General features: G+C 40.2%; 1 long non-coding RNA gene across 1 annotated transcript in view; it reads right to left on the minus strand.

Annotated features, from left to right (window-relative positions):
* Positions 1-6,081, minus strand: part of LOC136009188 (uncharacterized) — a 30,398-nt gene extending 24,317 nt beyond the window's left edge. Inside the window, exons 1-2 of the long non-coding RNA XR_010610380.1 lie at positions 5,969-6,081; positions 4,184-4,320 (exon numbers count right to left, since the gene is read on the minus strand). This is a non-coding gene — a long non-coding RNA (uncharacterized LOC136009188). The remainder of the gene's footprint in view (positions 1-4,183; positions 4,321-5,968) is intronic.
* Between the last annotated feature and the right edge of the window lie 10,753 nt (positions 6,082-16,834).

Genomic DNA, 16,834 nt, shown 5'->3' on the forward strand with positions numbered 1-16,834 from the left:
AATGAAAGCTTGTTTAACTGGCCCGGAAAACATGAATGTGCGCGACGTTATGTACTGCCCTCTTTGTAACTTTATCTCACTGGGGGATCGTTACAGCATAAGACAGAACAACATTATCCCAAGCAGCCTGAATTATAAATCCCAAAGGCTGTATTACACTGAAAAATCCCTGGGTGCTGGCAAACGTTGGTGCCTTTCCCATATCTAGGCAGGGGACACCAGGCTCCTAGCTCAGCATCTCATTAATTTTTGAGCGGCTGTCTTTCCGTCTTTGCCCAACTCCCAGCTGGTGGCTGAGGCCTCAAAACATTTAATGCAGGAGAAATTCAAGGCAGTTGATCAGAATCTGGAGTAGAACAAAATTCCTGTCACCCTGCTTGTAATTTGCCCGTCCTTTCCACTCCCAGTCTGGCTGGTAAATTAGTAGGTGTTGAAAATTCTCCTCCTCACAAAGAAATGATCTAGCAGTGGAAGATCTGCCACCAGTAGACCAGAAGCTGCTTTTCAAGATGTGCATTTCCACACCAAATGAATTTAAATTCGCTTTTAGAACCAGTTCTTGATCTGATTGTCCTAAACATCCCAAATTTCTCAATTTTTTACAAAGGCACTGAACATTAAATGCCCATGATATTGAGCCTGTGGGGTAACAGCAGCTTCTGCACAGAGCAATGGGCAAGGGCAGAAAGGTGGCTACAAACCATCTTTGCCATCTTTGCTAATGCTTTAGCTTATTTCTCAGCCTAGTTTGGCTATGTTTGACTCTTCACTAGCTTGGGAGAGTAAAATAGTTTGCTAACTGAGACTCCATGAAATAACTTACATACACTTCACTTACAGTGAAGTTTCAGTGAACTCATACAAGACAAATGGGGCCTTGCTACAGTGGCAAGGCATAGAAAATGCCCTGAAAAGCTGAGAAGTAATATGGCTTTACTGAAGACAAGCCACGCTCCCCAGAGTATGTACGTAGGCAAGGGCATACCAGTTACTCTGTTGGTACTGACCAGTAGTTATTTCTGTCTTCATGGTGTCCTCAGACGTGATCCTCTAAAGGCTATTTTAGCATTGTAAGACTGGAAATCATTGTCGTAAAATATGTGAAAATGACTGAAAACATGAGAAAGGGCATTTCTTTTTTAATTCTGTCTTCAGGAATATATTGACCAAGAACATATAAGTGTGGCTGATGTCTGTTTTAAGACAGATGCAAACTATGAAGGAGCAAACAAACCCTAATGGTTAGAATGAAAACGTTTTAAACAAAATTTAACCTGGATTTTATCCTCTTTTATCAAATGCATGGAGAGACTTCAGTCAGCCGCAGGCAGTAGCAACCAGCTGAAGAGAGCTACACTGTCCAGAAGATACACCCCAGGATCTGCAAGTGCCATCAGCTAAGGATGTTTCTAGAGAAGGACCATGTTTTGGAGGTTGACTGTATCTACCTGAGATGCTTTCATGAATCAGTTTTTATATGTTTTTTACACTTCCCATTTCCTCTGGGACCAGGACCAAGAAGGCTGAAATATCACAAGAAAAGATGATTTTTCAGGGGATTTGGCCACTGCCAGAAGTCAGAGAGCTGGATGTTTTTGTGTGAGAGAATGTTCAGGGTTTTTTTACTGGTTCCTTATCTGTTGAAATACGGGGTATATGTAAATGCCAAATAAACTGACTGAACGCAGACTCTGAAAACTATGAAGATTACCCAAACCTTCTTCTGATTATTTGCTTTCTTTTGATGGGGGAGCATGCAGAGCATAGAGGCCTGGCCCCTAAAATGACACTACAGACACTACTTTCAAACCTCACTCTTTTACAATACCCTTTGAAGAACACTTAAAATAATTCTCCAGTGCTTTGGTTCATCTGGGTAGGGTATAAACCAAGATGGTTCAAAACATTCCTTCCTGTTCTGTTTCTAATAACTTGTACTTTGGAATAACAAATAATTCAGTGCGGTGATTAGGTAATCTACAGAATCAGTGTATCTTTGCATCTTTATTTGAACCATGACTGTGAGGAAACAAAGCTGCATGGGCCAGGCCGTCAGCCAGCTACCTGGCTTTAGGAAGAAACTTACCTTGGGCAGGATAACACTAGACTACCTACTTACAAAGTTACTTGCATATTTTTCTGAAACACCTGGTATTAACCACTGTCAAAGAAGAAACTAAGTACGATGAATCATGTATCAAATGTGGAAAATGCCATGTGATTAGGGTCCTTCCCTTTACTCAATTGTCTTTTCCAAAAGAGAGACACTCTTTTGGAGTGTCTTGCCTGGCTGAATGCTGACCCTGCCCCTTGTGACAGCAAGATCCTTTTTCCTTCTCTCTCTGGTTCTCAATCTAACATTTCCCTCAGGCCGATTCTACCTATGACAGCAGATTTAGGTAAAGGATACAGTCTTCTGAGAACACGTCTAGAAATGAAAATCACCAGCTTTCTATTCTCTGACTTGATTTGCCACATCGCCTTGTGAAATCACTCAGAGAAAGATCTCATCTGAGTTAGGCAGGTAAGAGTGTGGGAATGGCATTTCCATAAAAACTTTTCAGACCAGTCTTCACCCTCCCTGTGAATGGATTTTATATTTGAAAAATAAGTTAACCTAATGGAATTCTACGGGGATTGAGCAAAAAGGGCTGGTTATTTACAGAACAAACATGGGCAGGAGGTAAAACAGGGAAGTGAAATCTCCTGCCCAAGCTCATGTACTGCGGCAGTGGCAGGGAGATAAGAATAAGCCAGGTCTTGAGAATTCAAGGTTAGTCCACAGCCGTACTCTAAGAAAGTGTGTGCAAGCTAATGAACCTGCTAGCTGTTTCTGCATTCCCATCATCTTAGCTCTCTGTCTTGATACTTTTTGCCTTGTTAAAATGGCTTGACAGCTTGACAGCCCCAGCCTTGAAGCTGGAAATGGAGTGAAGCCAGTGACTGTGAGCATTAAACACGTCTTAAAATGCTTCCCTATCATTACAGAGAAAAGAAGCTGCCACTCACTGCTCAAGCAGTTCTGCCATATACATGGATACAAATGACCAGTGCCAGTGTACAAAGGTAGATGTCACCTAATACATCTTATACTGCAAGGTGCAGGCTTCAGATAGCTGCCTAGCAGAGCAATAGATGCATCACTCCTGACAAAAGTTACACAAGTATACGGACAAAATAATTTATTTGCTTAAACACTGATTCCAGTCAGTGTAAAAGTGCCTTGGAGGCAAGGCTCTTAAAAGCAGCAGAAATTCCAGTTGCACCTGGATGTGTAGTCAAAATACAAAGGAATTACAGGACCCCCATTTGGGGTTAAAAGCTCTCTGAAGAAGCTGGGTGGGTATAACGTGGGCTTACTGAGGTACTCTGCCTGGAGAGTGAGGTCTGGGACTGACAAAACCTCTGGCTGCAGGTGGGCCAAGCAGGGCATTGGGTTAGAGAGTTCTCGGCAAATGGTTTTCACCCTGGTATGCCAGGAGGGATGTATGAATTTGTTCATAGGGCATTTCTCAGCTCTGTGCCCAGCTCACTAAGGAAAAGCTTGGGCTAGAACTCCTGGGCTTTCTTACAGGGAATTTCCTGTACTGTTTCAGGAAAGAAAAATATAAACCGTTATTCCATCTTTGGCAAAAGTGAGGAACTTGATTGTCAGGGCTGAGTAAGCTTCTCCTTCTCCTTTCTTACAGTCTACAGGCTTGCTTTTTGTTATGGTTCAACTCCAGCCAAAGCACACCTGAGATTCTCAATTACTGTAATTAATATTATAGCAATGCCCCAAGCAGAAATTGAGTCCCCACAGAATGGCGTGCTGCCCAAGTGCTTGCACAGAGTTCCTGGCCTTAATAAGTTGCGAGTTGAAAGGACAAACAACGGTCAAGTTTGTGGGATATAATAGCAGAGACAAATTGGGGGGGTGGGGGGAGGTGTGATGAGAGATGCATGGCTTGTTAGCTCCATTCCTTTCTGACTCATTTGCTTTACTTATATTACATAAACCTGGATTCAGGGGATGTCATGGGGAAAATATTATTGAAATAGGAGATGAGAGGGGCTATTGGAACAGGAGAAAAGGTGGGGGCAATTTGAGCCTGTCAGTGCACTCAGGACCCTGACTGGGATGTGGGGAGAGGGAAAACAAAGAAACAAAAGAAGAGCAAGAGGAAAAGTGGAGCTCACTCACCCAATAGCAACAGAGCAGGAAACTGATGGCTTCTCTTTGTTCTGAGAGATCTTTACTCAAAACAGTGCTGGGTACCAGCCTTTCCAGTTTCCTTCTTTGCACAGCTGCTACAAGGGATCTGTGTTCACTCTTCTGGCCTGGGAAAAGAACCAGCCAGGGAGCTGTGCAGCTTGCTTCCTCCAAGCAGCCCCTGCTGAGCCTTGGACCAGACTATCCTTGAATGTGCTATAGTAGCTGCCATAGACACTTTTGGTACAGAAAATCAAGTAATCTCATTACCTTCAGGCAGAGAAGCCAGGCCTTTCTCTAACCTAAAAGTCAAGCTAGCCTGAGAAAGCCAAAAGTCTTTCAATAGGGAAAAATAGCAGAGAACCAGAAGGTCAAAGTCTTCTACCTACCCAGTTTATTAACTACCTGTCCAAAGACTTGCTGTAAGCTTTCCAGGCCTCAGAGCTGCTGCTGTCCCAAAGCCACAAGTGCTGTTGGCTCTCTTCTTCCCATCGCTCTACTGCCTAATGTTTTAAACATACCAGGAAAAGCATACATGATACTAATAATGCAACTGTTGTTTATGTGTAGGATCACTGCCTGGGTAAGAAGTATCTATCCTTCTCCAGGGACAACAATGCACTGCAAATCATCTTCAGCAAAAGTATTCTTTACATCTGATTCCTTTTCTCACCCTCCTCTAATTTCAAGGTATCCTTTTATGCTGAACAGGTGGCAAGCATCATTTGTTACTTTGCTCAGTACACCACTTTTGTATAGTAAAGGTCTTTTACATGACACCATCTGCTTTCCTTCACTAAGTGGCTATGAGATGTTTCTAGAGTCTTCCCAGAACATGGCTCATCTGAGTGTCTGATGCTCCAACTCAACATTTCAGTTTCCAGACTGTTTAGCAGTGTCCCTTTATAATTATGAGATTTATTTGGTGGCTGTCACCATGATAAATACTGCTTTACAAGATTTAGTGTCTTGTAAACCACAAACCACATGAATAGCTTCCTAGCTTTATCAGGGTTTTATTGACAAATATTTTCCAGAGCTTGTTTCTGACCCTTGTCTCACAGCAAATAGTGGTGCCTCCTTAAGGCAAAGTTTACCCTATGTTAAAGTTTGTCTGTAGCTACAAACCTAAAATAAGCAGATAAAAAAATAGAAATGAGCTAATCTGCCAGTGTTTCTGTATTTAAATTTTCCTCTCCTTTGAAGTAAATCCACAGGTATTTAATGAGACTGGCTTCCAAAGAACACAAGTATTTCCCCATATTATTATCCTTTGGGAAATTCTGCAGTAACTCTTTTTTAAAACAAAACAGGCAGAATGGCAAGGCTAATGGGAGAGAAAGAAAGATCAAAAATGTTGCCAACTTGACAGCAAGGAACTAACAGAATCCGACAGCAAGGAACTAACAGAATTATGCAGGAAGAGCCTTGAGGCTCTTTTTCCAAATAAACTAAATGGCTGGAGCCACAGTTGCTTTGCCTTTGTCTTGGGTGTGGGTCATGTAAATCTGAAATGTTTGGGACATAATGGACTTCCTGCACATATCCACTTCAATAGCATACTACATACGTAGTAGGGCAGATGCTAACTATAACTAGACTTGCTGCTTGCTCACCAGAGCAGGATAAAAGTCCTGCCTTCGTGCAGTGCACACAGGAAGAATTTCTGGGCATTAGCAGCCTAACTAGCTACATATATTTGTCTACATATTCAGTTCTAAAAAAATAATGATTGATATTATTATAATTTCTATATGATTTTATAATAGTACTTACCTTAATCACTTATATATTGGGTTTGCATTCTGGGCGTAAATCCAGAAATCCTAGAAATGTAGTCAGATTAAGCCACTACTAAGCCAGCTCAACTATGAGGTTGTGCTTGTTCCTGTTTGTGCCCGTTGACCCAGTAGTTGCACCTGAATTGAATGGATGGGAAAGGATACTTTCCCCCTGGTCCCTTTAGGGCAGGAGTCCGGTGACAGGATTAATCAACTCCGCTTCCTTCAGTAAACAAGTGAAATCCTGCTACGTATGAAAAAACAACCCCATACCTGGCAGAGGTTTCCTGCCCCCCTGCAGCTGCTGTTGCAGTTGGTGGTGTCACAGATTACGAGGATGAGATAAAAATATACCAGCATATGGGCACTGTCAGCCTCAGAGCATGGCTGAAGCTTTTGGGGTCGGGGAAGTTGTTCAGCCCTCCCTCTCAGAAGCACAGCAGCGAGCAGTAGGCAGCCAAGACTGCCAGTCCCAAGCTGTCCCTCAGAAACAAGCACCCACCCCTGGGCTCCCTGGAGAGCATGGTTAACTTTCTCCCCACTGCAGGGTGGGGGGGAAGCATTTAGAGAAGGAAACCAGCACTGACCGCAAGCTTGTGCAGGGCTACTGCAGCCCAGCTGACTCACTCCCCGCTGGCAGCCAGCGCTCGCGGCCAGGCGGAGAGCACAAATTGGCCACTGACCTATTTGCAGAAGGGCTGGTGGGAGCAGCAGGCTCTCACGTCAGCCCTCAGGACAGCGCTTACTCCTCGCTAAGGTTCATAACTTGCTTGATTTTGGATTGACACTAACTCTGGGGCTTCCCCATGCAGAAGCAAGTGATGGATAAAGCCAGGAGCACAGGCACAGATTCTGGCATGGTACTTTAAATACTTCCTATGAACATGGAAGTAGGACTGGGCTCAGAGGGTGTCCTCTGGGTTGAACGTGCAGTTAACGATTCTTTGGGAAGAGAAATCTGCCAGTCTTCCTTGGTGCCGTTCTACTGAAATCAAAGACAAATTGCCATTTTAATTCCAGTCATGCCGTTTATACGCGATGTTAACTCTTGACATTTTTGGGCAAGAAGAAGTTCAGTGCCCTAAGTTTGATCACACTGTCATTGCCTTTCCGTGGCATGGCTCCAGAACTGGATGTGTAATTTTTAACCCTATATACACACTCATTACTATTTTTGGATTATAAGCAGTTTTAGATAAGAAATACATTCTCCATCTACATTTAAATAGCGAGTTAGGAATTTGTGTTATCTGCCTGGGCTGGTATCTGGATGGAATAGGAGTCTTGAGTCTCTTGAAATGATGTCTGCTTTTGAAATGGTTGCTAAATCTAGTTCTTTTCCTTGTTAAATTTGGCTGCCTTGAGGGAGTAAGCCACTCTTCCACAGACCAGATGACTAGAAAAGATGGTTGCATTTTTCAAGCAGTGCTTTTTCGGGATGATCAAGTTACAGAAAATGCATTGGCAATTACACAAATAAAAATGTATTTTAACTTCAAGGGCTTAGAATTTTTTAAGGTAGCAAGACTAAGAAATTGCAGAAAATGTGAAAATTGTAACATATATTAGTAGATACCCACTACAATGGTAAGAGGCTAGAATGCATGACCTAAAAGGAGAGGTTAAGGCAATTTTGTTCATTCAGCTTGGAGAAGAGAAGGCCAAAAGTGGGGATCTAATTGCTGTCTTAACCACTATTGGGTAAATACAAAGATGGAGACACAGTCTTCTTCGAGGTCAGCAACCAAAGAAGCAACATAGGCAAACTGCAAGAAAGGCCACAAGGACGATAAGGGTGCTCAAGCACCTCCCATACAAAGACAGGCTAAGAAAACCGGTGCTGTTCAGCCTGGAGAAGAGAAGGCTGTGTGGAGACCTCAGAGCAGCCTTCCAGTATCTGAAGGGGGCCTACAAGGATGCCAAAGAGGGACTCTTCATCAGGGACTGTAGTGGTAGGACAAGGGGGAATCTTAAACAGGGGAAGTTCAAGTTAGATATAAAGAAGAAGTTCCTTACTGTGAGAGCAGTGAGGCACTGGCACAGGTTGCCCCAGGAAGTGGTAAATGCCTCATTCCTGGCAGTGTTCAAGGCCAGGTTGGACAGAGCCTTAGATGACATGGTCTACTGTGAGGTGTCCCTGCCCATGGCGGGGGGGTTGGAACTAGAATGATCTTGAGGTCCTTTCCAATCCAAACCATTCTGTGATACTATGATTCTAAGGAAATTCTGATCAGAAAAAAACATTTCTGGAGGGTAGCCAAACACCAGAACAAGTTGTCCAAAGAGCTTGCAGAGACTTACAGGTACTCAAAACTCAACTGGACAAGACCCTGAACAACCTGATCTAATATTGAAATTAGTCCTGTGTTAAGCAAGGGATTAGATCAGGTAACTTCCAGCAGCTCTTTCTAACCTGAATTGTCCTTTAATTTAATGAAAAATACTGTAACTAGTTACTAAATCAGATACAAGGTGACAGGTACAACACAACTTGCGCAAGGAAAAAGAAACTGAATTAGTCTTCATTGCATCAAGAAGTAGTTCTGACAGTACAGGAATATAGCCTACAAACTTTATTAAAGTTGTTGTATCTCTACTGTTTGTGTCTGAGGTACTATGACAGCCTGTGCCTGAGGCTTGTGAGGTCCAGCAGCTTTCCAGTGAAGCCAAGATCTTCACTATATTCTCCTTACCAAATATCAGAATAATTTCTCAGCTCTGTATCACACTGGTCACAGAAGATGCTCCTGAAGGACGTGTTTTTGATTGTCTTTCATTCTGGAATGTGCAGATCTCTATTTAATCAATCACAGAACTGCAAGCCTGGAAATTCACTGGGCTGTTTCTGTTCAGACTTCTAGTGATACTCCTGGTGAAGTGAATATTTTGCTTGCATACACACAAAAACAGTGACTGCTTTCATGAAAGAAATGTGGAGAATAAGAGACACATTAGTCTTGATTAGCAGAGTAAAGGGTAACTCTGTAACACACCCTGCAGCTATGATAAAAGAGATATAATCGGGATGAAATAAGAGAACTGAAATCTTTATTGACGTGGAGCATTAAATACCATATGATCATTTCTCTCTCTCTGGGGCATGCTTTCATAAGTAAGGTTGGACCAAATATGTGAAATAATTCAAGTTTGAACTGACAAGTAATCACAAATTTAAGAGCTCAATATATGAAGTAATTTCAAACCAACTCCAAAAAAGACAGGTTTGAGAGGGGTGGGGTATTTTGGGGAAAATACTTGTCTGTAGCCAAATCTGAGTTAAGCATTTTGTCTAGCTCCATAGTTATAGTCAACCCAGAGAAACAGACATGTCTGGATGTCAATTCACTTTACTCAAAGGTATGTATGTAAGACTGTGATACTTCCATCTGGTGAAATTAATGCCACCGAAAGTTTTTTGTTTCAGAATGTTGAAAATCAAATACTTACTTTGGAAGTAAAGAAATTATTTTTACCTTTTTTCTTAAAAAAAGTGGTTATTTCCATAAACAAGAAAGTGTTTTGATACTAATTACAAAATTAAAAAACTCTGTTCCCGGGGAGGGGAAAAGGGGGAAGGGGGAAACCCCACAAATAATTATTTTGCTTTTATTTTTTTTTGTTTTCTCTACGAAGTAGGAAAGTCGTACCTCACTGATTTCCATTCTACAGGTCCAGTTCCACATACACTGGGGTAGGGTTGAGTCATTATTTACAAAGCAAGACAAAAAAATCCCTTTTAAAGTAGTAAATGTGGCTGTTGAAAGGTGATGAATGTGATTTGTTAATAAGCATTGTTATTAATCTGCTGCCTAATCTAGCATTTCCTACTAATGCCTGTGGTTACACATATCATATGTTTTAGGCAAATGATTATCCTCTTGAAACAGAATATGATACAGTTAGGTATTTTTATTCCCTGATTCATGATTCTATTTTAAATTTAAGAGTCATCCGTTCAGGGAAAAACAATACTTGAAAGTACAAACACACAACACAGATAAATGCTCTGAAATGCTCGAAGGAAGCTGTTTTGAAGAGCTGAAGGACTGAAAATTATTTGTGCAATATATTCCATAAAGCAAGTATGTAAAAAGCAGAATTAAAAACATTTAAAAGCTCAATTCAGAACTTTTCTCTCTCCAAGAATAATGGCAAATCCTTAACAAACAGTTTAGCTAGCTCTAGACTCAACTGGGGTCTGATCCAGTCATTATTTTTATACTTGAAATCAAAAGAGATTTGATGGGAATGTATGATAGATTATTTTCTGCACCGTTTTAATTGGGTTATTTCTCCCCTTAAAGGGTTCCTAATTTTTCACACATGTCCCCAAACATCCTCTGCCAATACTAAATTCTGCTCAGATGGATTTTCTGTTAAAAAAAAATTTGGCAGTTACAACTCTTTGGCTGTAATCCAGTAAATCCAGATGGGCGGAGCCAGCAAATGGAAATGTTTTATGTAGAGTATGTTATGGCTTTATGCACCCAGATTTACACATCCCTGGAATAAATACAGTAACGAACTTTCTTTTGGCTCCTTTTTGACTTAAAAAAGAAAGAAAAAAGAAAAAAGAAAAAAAAAGCTGCAGTAGCAGTGAGCCTTCTTAATCTTTGCAGTTCTCTCTCCTGTCTTTAGTCTACCAGAAGTTACGTGGCTGTATCTGCTATTGCCTACACATCCCTCTTCCTTTGTCCATCTCACTGCACACAACCTGACCAACACATTTTTAGAAATTTAAAGTGATTTGGTCAGATGGCTTGAATTATCTTCTTGTTTTAGCCTTCTTTTACTGTGAGGGTGGTGAGGCACTGGAATGCGCTGCCCAGGGAAGCTGTGAATGCTCCATCCCTGGTGGTGTTCAAGGCGAGGCTGGACAGAGCCTTTAGTGACGTAATTTGGTGTGAGGTGTCCCTGCCCGTGGCAGGGGGGTTGGAACTACATGATCTTAAGGTCCTTTCCAACCCTAACTATTCTATGATTCTATGATTCTTAGGCAAGATCAATCTTATTAAGTAGGTTTATGCCTTACAGCATTATATTCTCTTTAGATATTCCCTCTTTTAATCTTCTGAAAAGGGATTTGAGAGAAAGAGAGAGAAAGCATTTGTTAAATGTACTTGAAAAACAAAACTCTCAGACTTTGGATGAATAAATTAGACACTCAGTTCAGAAACAGAACTGGGATTTCCAAGTTTTCAGATGAATATTTAAGTATGCCAATAATGAGCAGTTAAAATAGTACAGTTGAGCAAAGCAAGACAGCTTTAAAAGGCCCCAAATGGTTACATTCAGATTCCATGATTTTATGAGTGATTGTTTTTGAGACAGATTTAAACAAAGTCCTTCTTCTGATTCCAGTCTGCTGAAAAAGTGACTAGAAAAATGGCTTATACATACCACTGTTGTCTCCTTCATACAACAGTGTCAGAGGGCAGACAGAGGTTTATTGCTAGAAAAATCCTGTATTTAAATAAAACTAATTCTGTAAAAGGGCAGTTGCATATATGCTTGAATTATTGAGGACATGTTCACTACATATTCGCATGAATTATTTCTCTCTTTTTTTCTTTTCCTTACTTTTTTCCCTCTTCTGTAAGTTTGCATTTATTAGGGTGATTACAGAGATTAACAGTCGTTCCCCATTCTAAAGGCTCCACAGGCAGGACTATGGTAAAACTGGAACTTCAGCTTCACAGGAAATTCTGACATTTTGAAACATATCCAGATTTGGAGGTGGAGTTAAAAAAAAAAAAGAATAAAAAAAATTAAATGTTTGTAAAGTCCTGTAAAAAAAAAATGTTGCAAAAAAAGTCATGTCAATAGAAATAGGTAACTTTGTTAAAAAGTATAATCCATTTAGGTTTTTGCTTGTTTGGTGGGTTTTTTTTAATGAATAAGAGCTCTTCTGAAAAAGGAGTAAAACCCAAGAAACATACTATTCCAAAAACTTTACAATGAGCCTTAACCAAACTTCCTTGCACTAAATCTTGACATATTCCCACTGATTTATCAGCATTTTCAAAATGGAAAACACTAATTTAAAAAATGTTTGCCCAGCACCAGGAATAGATTGGGAAGCAGCTTCAGAGGATTCCTTGGTTACTATTCTGTACTAAACTTTCCCAAAAAACCACCATAAATGTTTTACAAGTGTTCTCCACATCTTGTACTTCGCATACTTGGCTCATAAGGTAGCAGTACAGTCACCTGAGGGTTATCTGCCTCTGTGGGACTGGAAAGAAATCTGCCCTAGAATCAGCTCCTGGGCTCCAACTATAACATCTTCACCCGAGAGGCTGTTAGCAGCAGGCTGCTGCTTCCCCAATTTGTGGGGGTTTTTGTGCCACTTTTGTAGCATAAAAAGGCCACACAATAGCAAAAAAATAGAACTTCAAGTTTCCACCAACTTTCACAACTGCTCACGTTCACTCAAGTTCAAATGGTAACAAAGGAGCAGGAGGTATGACAACAATGGATGTCTGAAGAACAAATTTACACCGCCATTGTCCCCATCAGTGAGATGTTTATCTGTATACTTTTTCTCACCTTTGGCATTATTTCCACTGGGAAAAAATAACTTGGTGACCCTGCAGAAGTATTCTCATTATGGTTGTTCAGTCTCTCCCAAGTTGTCTGAACTTTCATGCTTCTGTATTTGATGATCTGCACACATGCAGCACCATGATCCCTTTCTGCTGATAGATGCCAGCGCTGTCAAGGAGAAGTATTATTCCCCACTGCTTCTAGTGTAAAATGTAACATTTTATGGCTCTTTCGTGGCCCAGTTGTGAAGTAACGCAATATAATTATACTCACATCAGATGGGGGAGGGTTATTTGCTTTAGTGAAAATTATTTAAAAGAATACAGGGAGTTGGACCTGGGTATAAAGACAGCTGATGATTATGCTTAGTAGAAAACCAGAGAAGCACAGGAAGAAAATCCAACATTAATGTAACAGGTTGCAGTTTCCAATAAAGTGAGCTAAGCCTGCTCAAGCCAAGCCAAATCTGTGAACCTACAAGCAATCCCACCCAAATGTGTTCATTATATAGACCTGTGCAGCATGTGTAATGTTCCTTGACTTGTGACATCATTGTTGCAGGTACTCACTTTATTTATTGGTTTTGGTCAGGCTTCAAGATCATGGATTTGCAGATTATTTGAACACGCTGAGATATTTTAATTGGCTAAAATGTAAACACTTTGCATTTAATGAAAGATAGCTTTATAGCCTGATTTTCCACTGCCTTGTACCTTACATAGCCATTAGTTCACAGTAGGAGAAAGGTCTCAGAGTGCAGTTTAGCAGCTCACTGCTCATGACCTTCCCATGACATTAAGCCCACTGAGCTTTTAAAAACCTTCTACTGTGTGACTAGTTCTGCTCTGGCTCTTCCGTACTGTCACAGTGACATGATGGGGTTCGGAGTTAATGCAACTAGTCTCCAGTGATTTCCCCAAGCAAAATGCTGCCTCCAACTCACCTCCAACTTCAGTACCCAGACTTTGGAGGATATCAGGAGATATTTGTTGTCAGATACTGCTGTATTCCAGCTTTTTCTGATTTTTTTTTTTTTTTTGCTTTCCCCAGCTATTATAGTACTTTGTAGGACCTCAAATAACTGAAGAAAATGAGATGCAAAACCAGAGCTCAAAGTACCAACATCTTTTGCCACAAGTCTCTATAAATCACAGCTTATGAGCTGTGAGCTCACTCCGCAGCACAGATCTGACAAATCATTTCAGCATATGCTTAACTTAAAATCTTCAACTATTAAGTATTTTATTCTAAGTATTACTACTGTATTCTTTCGAGAATTCTCAAGTACTTCACTGATACGTTTGACTGCAGCCTAAATAAATAAATAATAAATACAAGGCAGAGAATAATTTGCCCTTGATTTCAGGTGCATTCACTCTTTGCTTGGACAATGTGTTTTACCACTAAATGATTTCTAATCTTTGCAAAATTACCATTGTTACAGAAATTGCTCCTTGAAACAGTGTCAGAGCTGGGATTGTCATGTTTTCATGTTCTGATGTTGCTTTCTGCCAGACACAAATCTTTGCCAACAGTATATTCAGGGCTGAGGGAAATGTGTGTGAACTTGTGTCAGCATTGCAAATAAACTTACAAAGATGTCTTTTAAAACCTTGTTTGTACATTCTGCCTTACAGCCTATAATGTATTTTAATGACAAACAATATTCTGGATAGTTTTGGAAATGTATGCAGTGGTTCTCACACGAATTGTATATATCCAGAGACTGACTTTTCAGCTGAATGACACCTTAGCCTCCATTTTTGTGGTTGTGAGTTGTAGCTGATGGCCCACACTGTGTTTTCTAGCTCATCTTGCTATCTGAATCATGCTGTAAATAATCAGTGAATATATAAAAGCATTAGTGCTATCAGTTATACTAAAGACGGTATTTCCATCACACAACATATTGACACTGCCGATGTGTTATGAAAGATCACAACACAATCTGCAACAAAGAATAACTGCTAGGTCACCAAACTCCTCGCCGTATCACTTGGTAGAAAACAAGAACTTGCTTCATAAAATGTCTTCCTATTAAAATCCTGCCTTGAAAGTTTTATTTAGACCTAAAAGAGGTTGGGGGTTTCAATTAGTAGACAAAACTTCTCTGTTTAGTCTTTTTGTTCCTTCATGAATCCAGTTTGTTGAAAAAGCTCCGAGTTGTACAGAGTGTTACTTGTTTAAATTAGAGCTTTCCTATTCAAATAACCTTATTCTATTTCTCTGAAAAGTTGCCTTAGGCAAGCCAAAAATGGCATCTTTATTTCACACAGATGAGCTGTGAATACACTGGCGTGGAGGAGGATGGGTTCCATGTAGCTTTTCTGACTACAAACATGGCAAGTGAGACTGCAAATAGTTTCATTCTTGTAAACAGAAGTCACTCTAAGCTCCAGTTTCACCTTCTAGTCTTACATCTTTTGATGTGGATTGCCTGTAAGAAGTGTCACCACTTCATTGCTTTCTGGTTTTTGTTCTTTTTTTTTTTTCCTAGCCCCTCTCAGATCTGTTGATAACACATTAGTATAAGAGGGACAATAAATAATGCATAAGCTATTAAACTGCAGGAACCGAGTGAAAGATTGCAAGAAATGCAGGCTTTTCCTGGTAGTGATAACATGATTCATACTGTATGTTTGTACTACCTTGGCAGCTATAAGACTTGGGAAGGATTATTTTACAAAGGTTGCTCTTTTCACATGCTTTTTAAGTATTTGGAATTGTGGGTCTTCATGGAAAGTCTGTGTTTAAGCACAAGAGTGCGCCAGACAAACCATCATTGCTGGTGGATGATACAGGACCATCCACTTCCATCTTACAGCTTCAACCACAATGACTCTAGCTTCAGTGCATGAGACCAAGACACAGCTTCTTGCAGAGAATAATCCTGGATCTTTGAGTAGTGGCCAGAGCTAGCCGACGAAGACAATGGGTCATGGATTTTTCATTCAGTGTGCCACAATAAAAACAAAAAGAAAATGTAAAAACTTTCACAGTTGTGACTTTTCAATGTGCTTTGTTTCATGCTTAAAGTTTTACAGCCTGCAAAAACTAAGCTGAATTGAACTGCCAAGTCAAAACATCTCACTTAAAAATATCAAAACTTAACATTTAATGATTCTGATTTTCTTCTCTTATTTTTCCAGTTTAAACAATTAAGAAAATCTGATTGATGTCCCCAAATATTCTTTTCCTCTTGAATGCACTTGTTTAATGACTTGACTATGTAAAACAAAATCCTTTTACTCCAAAGTAGTGCAAAGCAATTATTTCCCTAAACCCAAGAACTTCTGCAGCAAAAGGACTCCCAGTGGGCTGACTGTTTTCTCACTAACCCTACAGCAATCAAATGCTGAGCACACTGAAGTAGTTAAACTGCAGATGTATGCAAGTACACACCTTGATTTCATACAAGGCTTTTATAAAGACTAATGTATGCTAAGACTTTGTGTCTGAAAGTACTTATATTTTTATTTACATCATTGCTTATAACTTGAATACTCCCTCAAAGTGTTGTAAACACAAACACACCCATACATGACACTCCTGTGGAAACAGAAGCTGGAAGGGCATAGGAACAAAACAATAGTGTGGTAAGCCCAATTACACAATTACGGGGACTTTAAATAAGGATTGCAACCTGCAGGGTTTTCCATGTGAGAAGAGCCCTGAATGTGAATGGGCTGACCCTGATTTTGCTTCATGTCTTCTTTACGTATGTTATTCCAGACAGCAACAGCAGAGTACAGTCTTGTGGCACAGTTACATAGCCCTCTGAGGCTTGGAAGTCTGAGGAATTCCTTTTATGCTCCTTGCATATACTTGTATTTAAAAACTGTTAACATTGTAGATGATAGTATTCATTGTGCCACAGTCACATCACAGGTAGATGACTGTGTCACTGTCTGCACAGATGTGTACCTTTTTGAAGTCACTGGCATACACTTGAGTGCAGTCTAGCATTCTCAAGGGAAGGCAGTACTTCTGGAATATCAAGTTCCTTTTAGACACTATAGACTGTGCATACTTGATTCCAATAACTCTCAAAATTCTCATAAACAGCAAAGGGGGGTTACTAATGGTGACATTCCTTGTATGAATATATATATTCATACAGATTTATTAGTTCTGTTCCTCTTGCATGTTGGCTGTTTCACATTTTAATACCTGCCATGAAACCGTTAGATGGTACTGGAAGCCAAAATTGAGGAATGGAGTTCAAAATCCTACATATAATTCTAGAAGCACTACTTATTTTAATAACTATGAGCTCCCTGCGAGGACTGTTACACCAAATAACATGAGGAAAACT

The sequence above is a fragment of the Lathamus discolor genome, chromosome 2 (assembly GCF_037157495.1).
Source record: "Lathamus discolor isolate bLatDis1 chromosome 2, bLatDis1.hap1, whole genome shotgun sequence".
In the NCBI taxonomy this organism is placed as follows: Eukaryota; Metazoa; Chordata; class Aves; order Psittaciformes; family Psittacidae; genus Lathamus; species Lathamus discolor.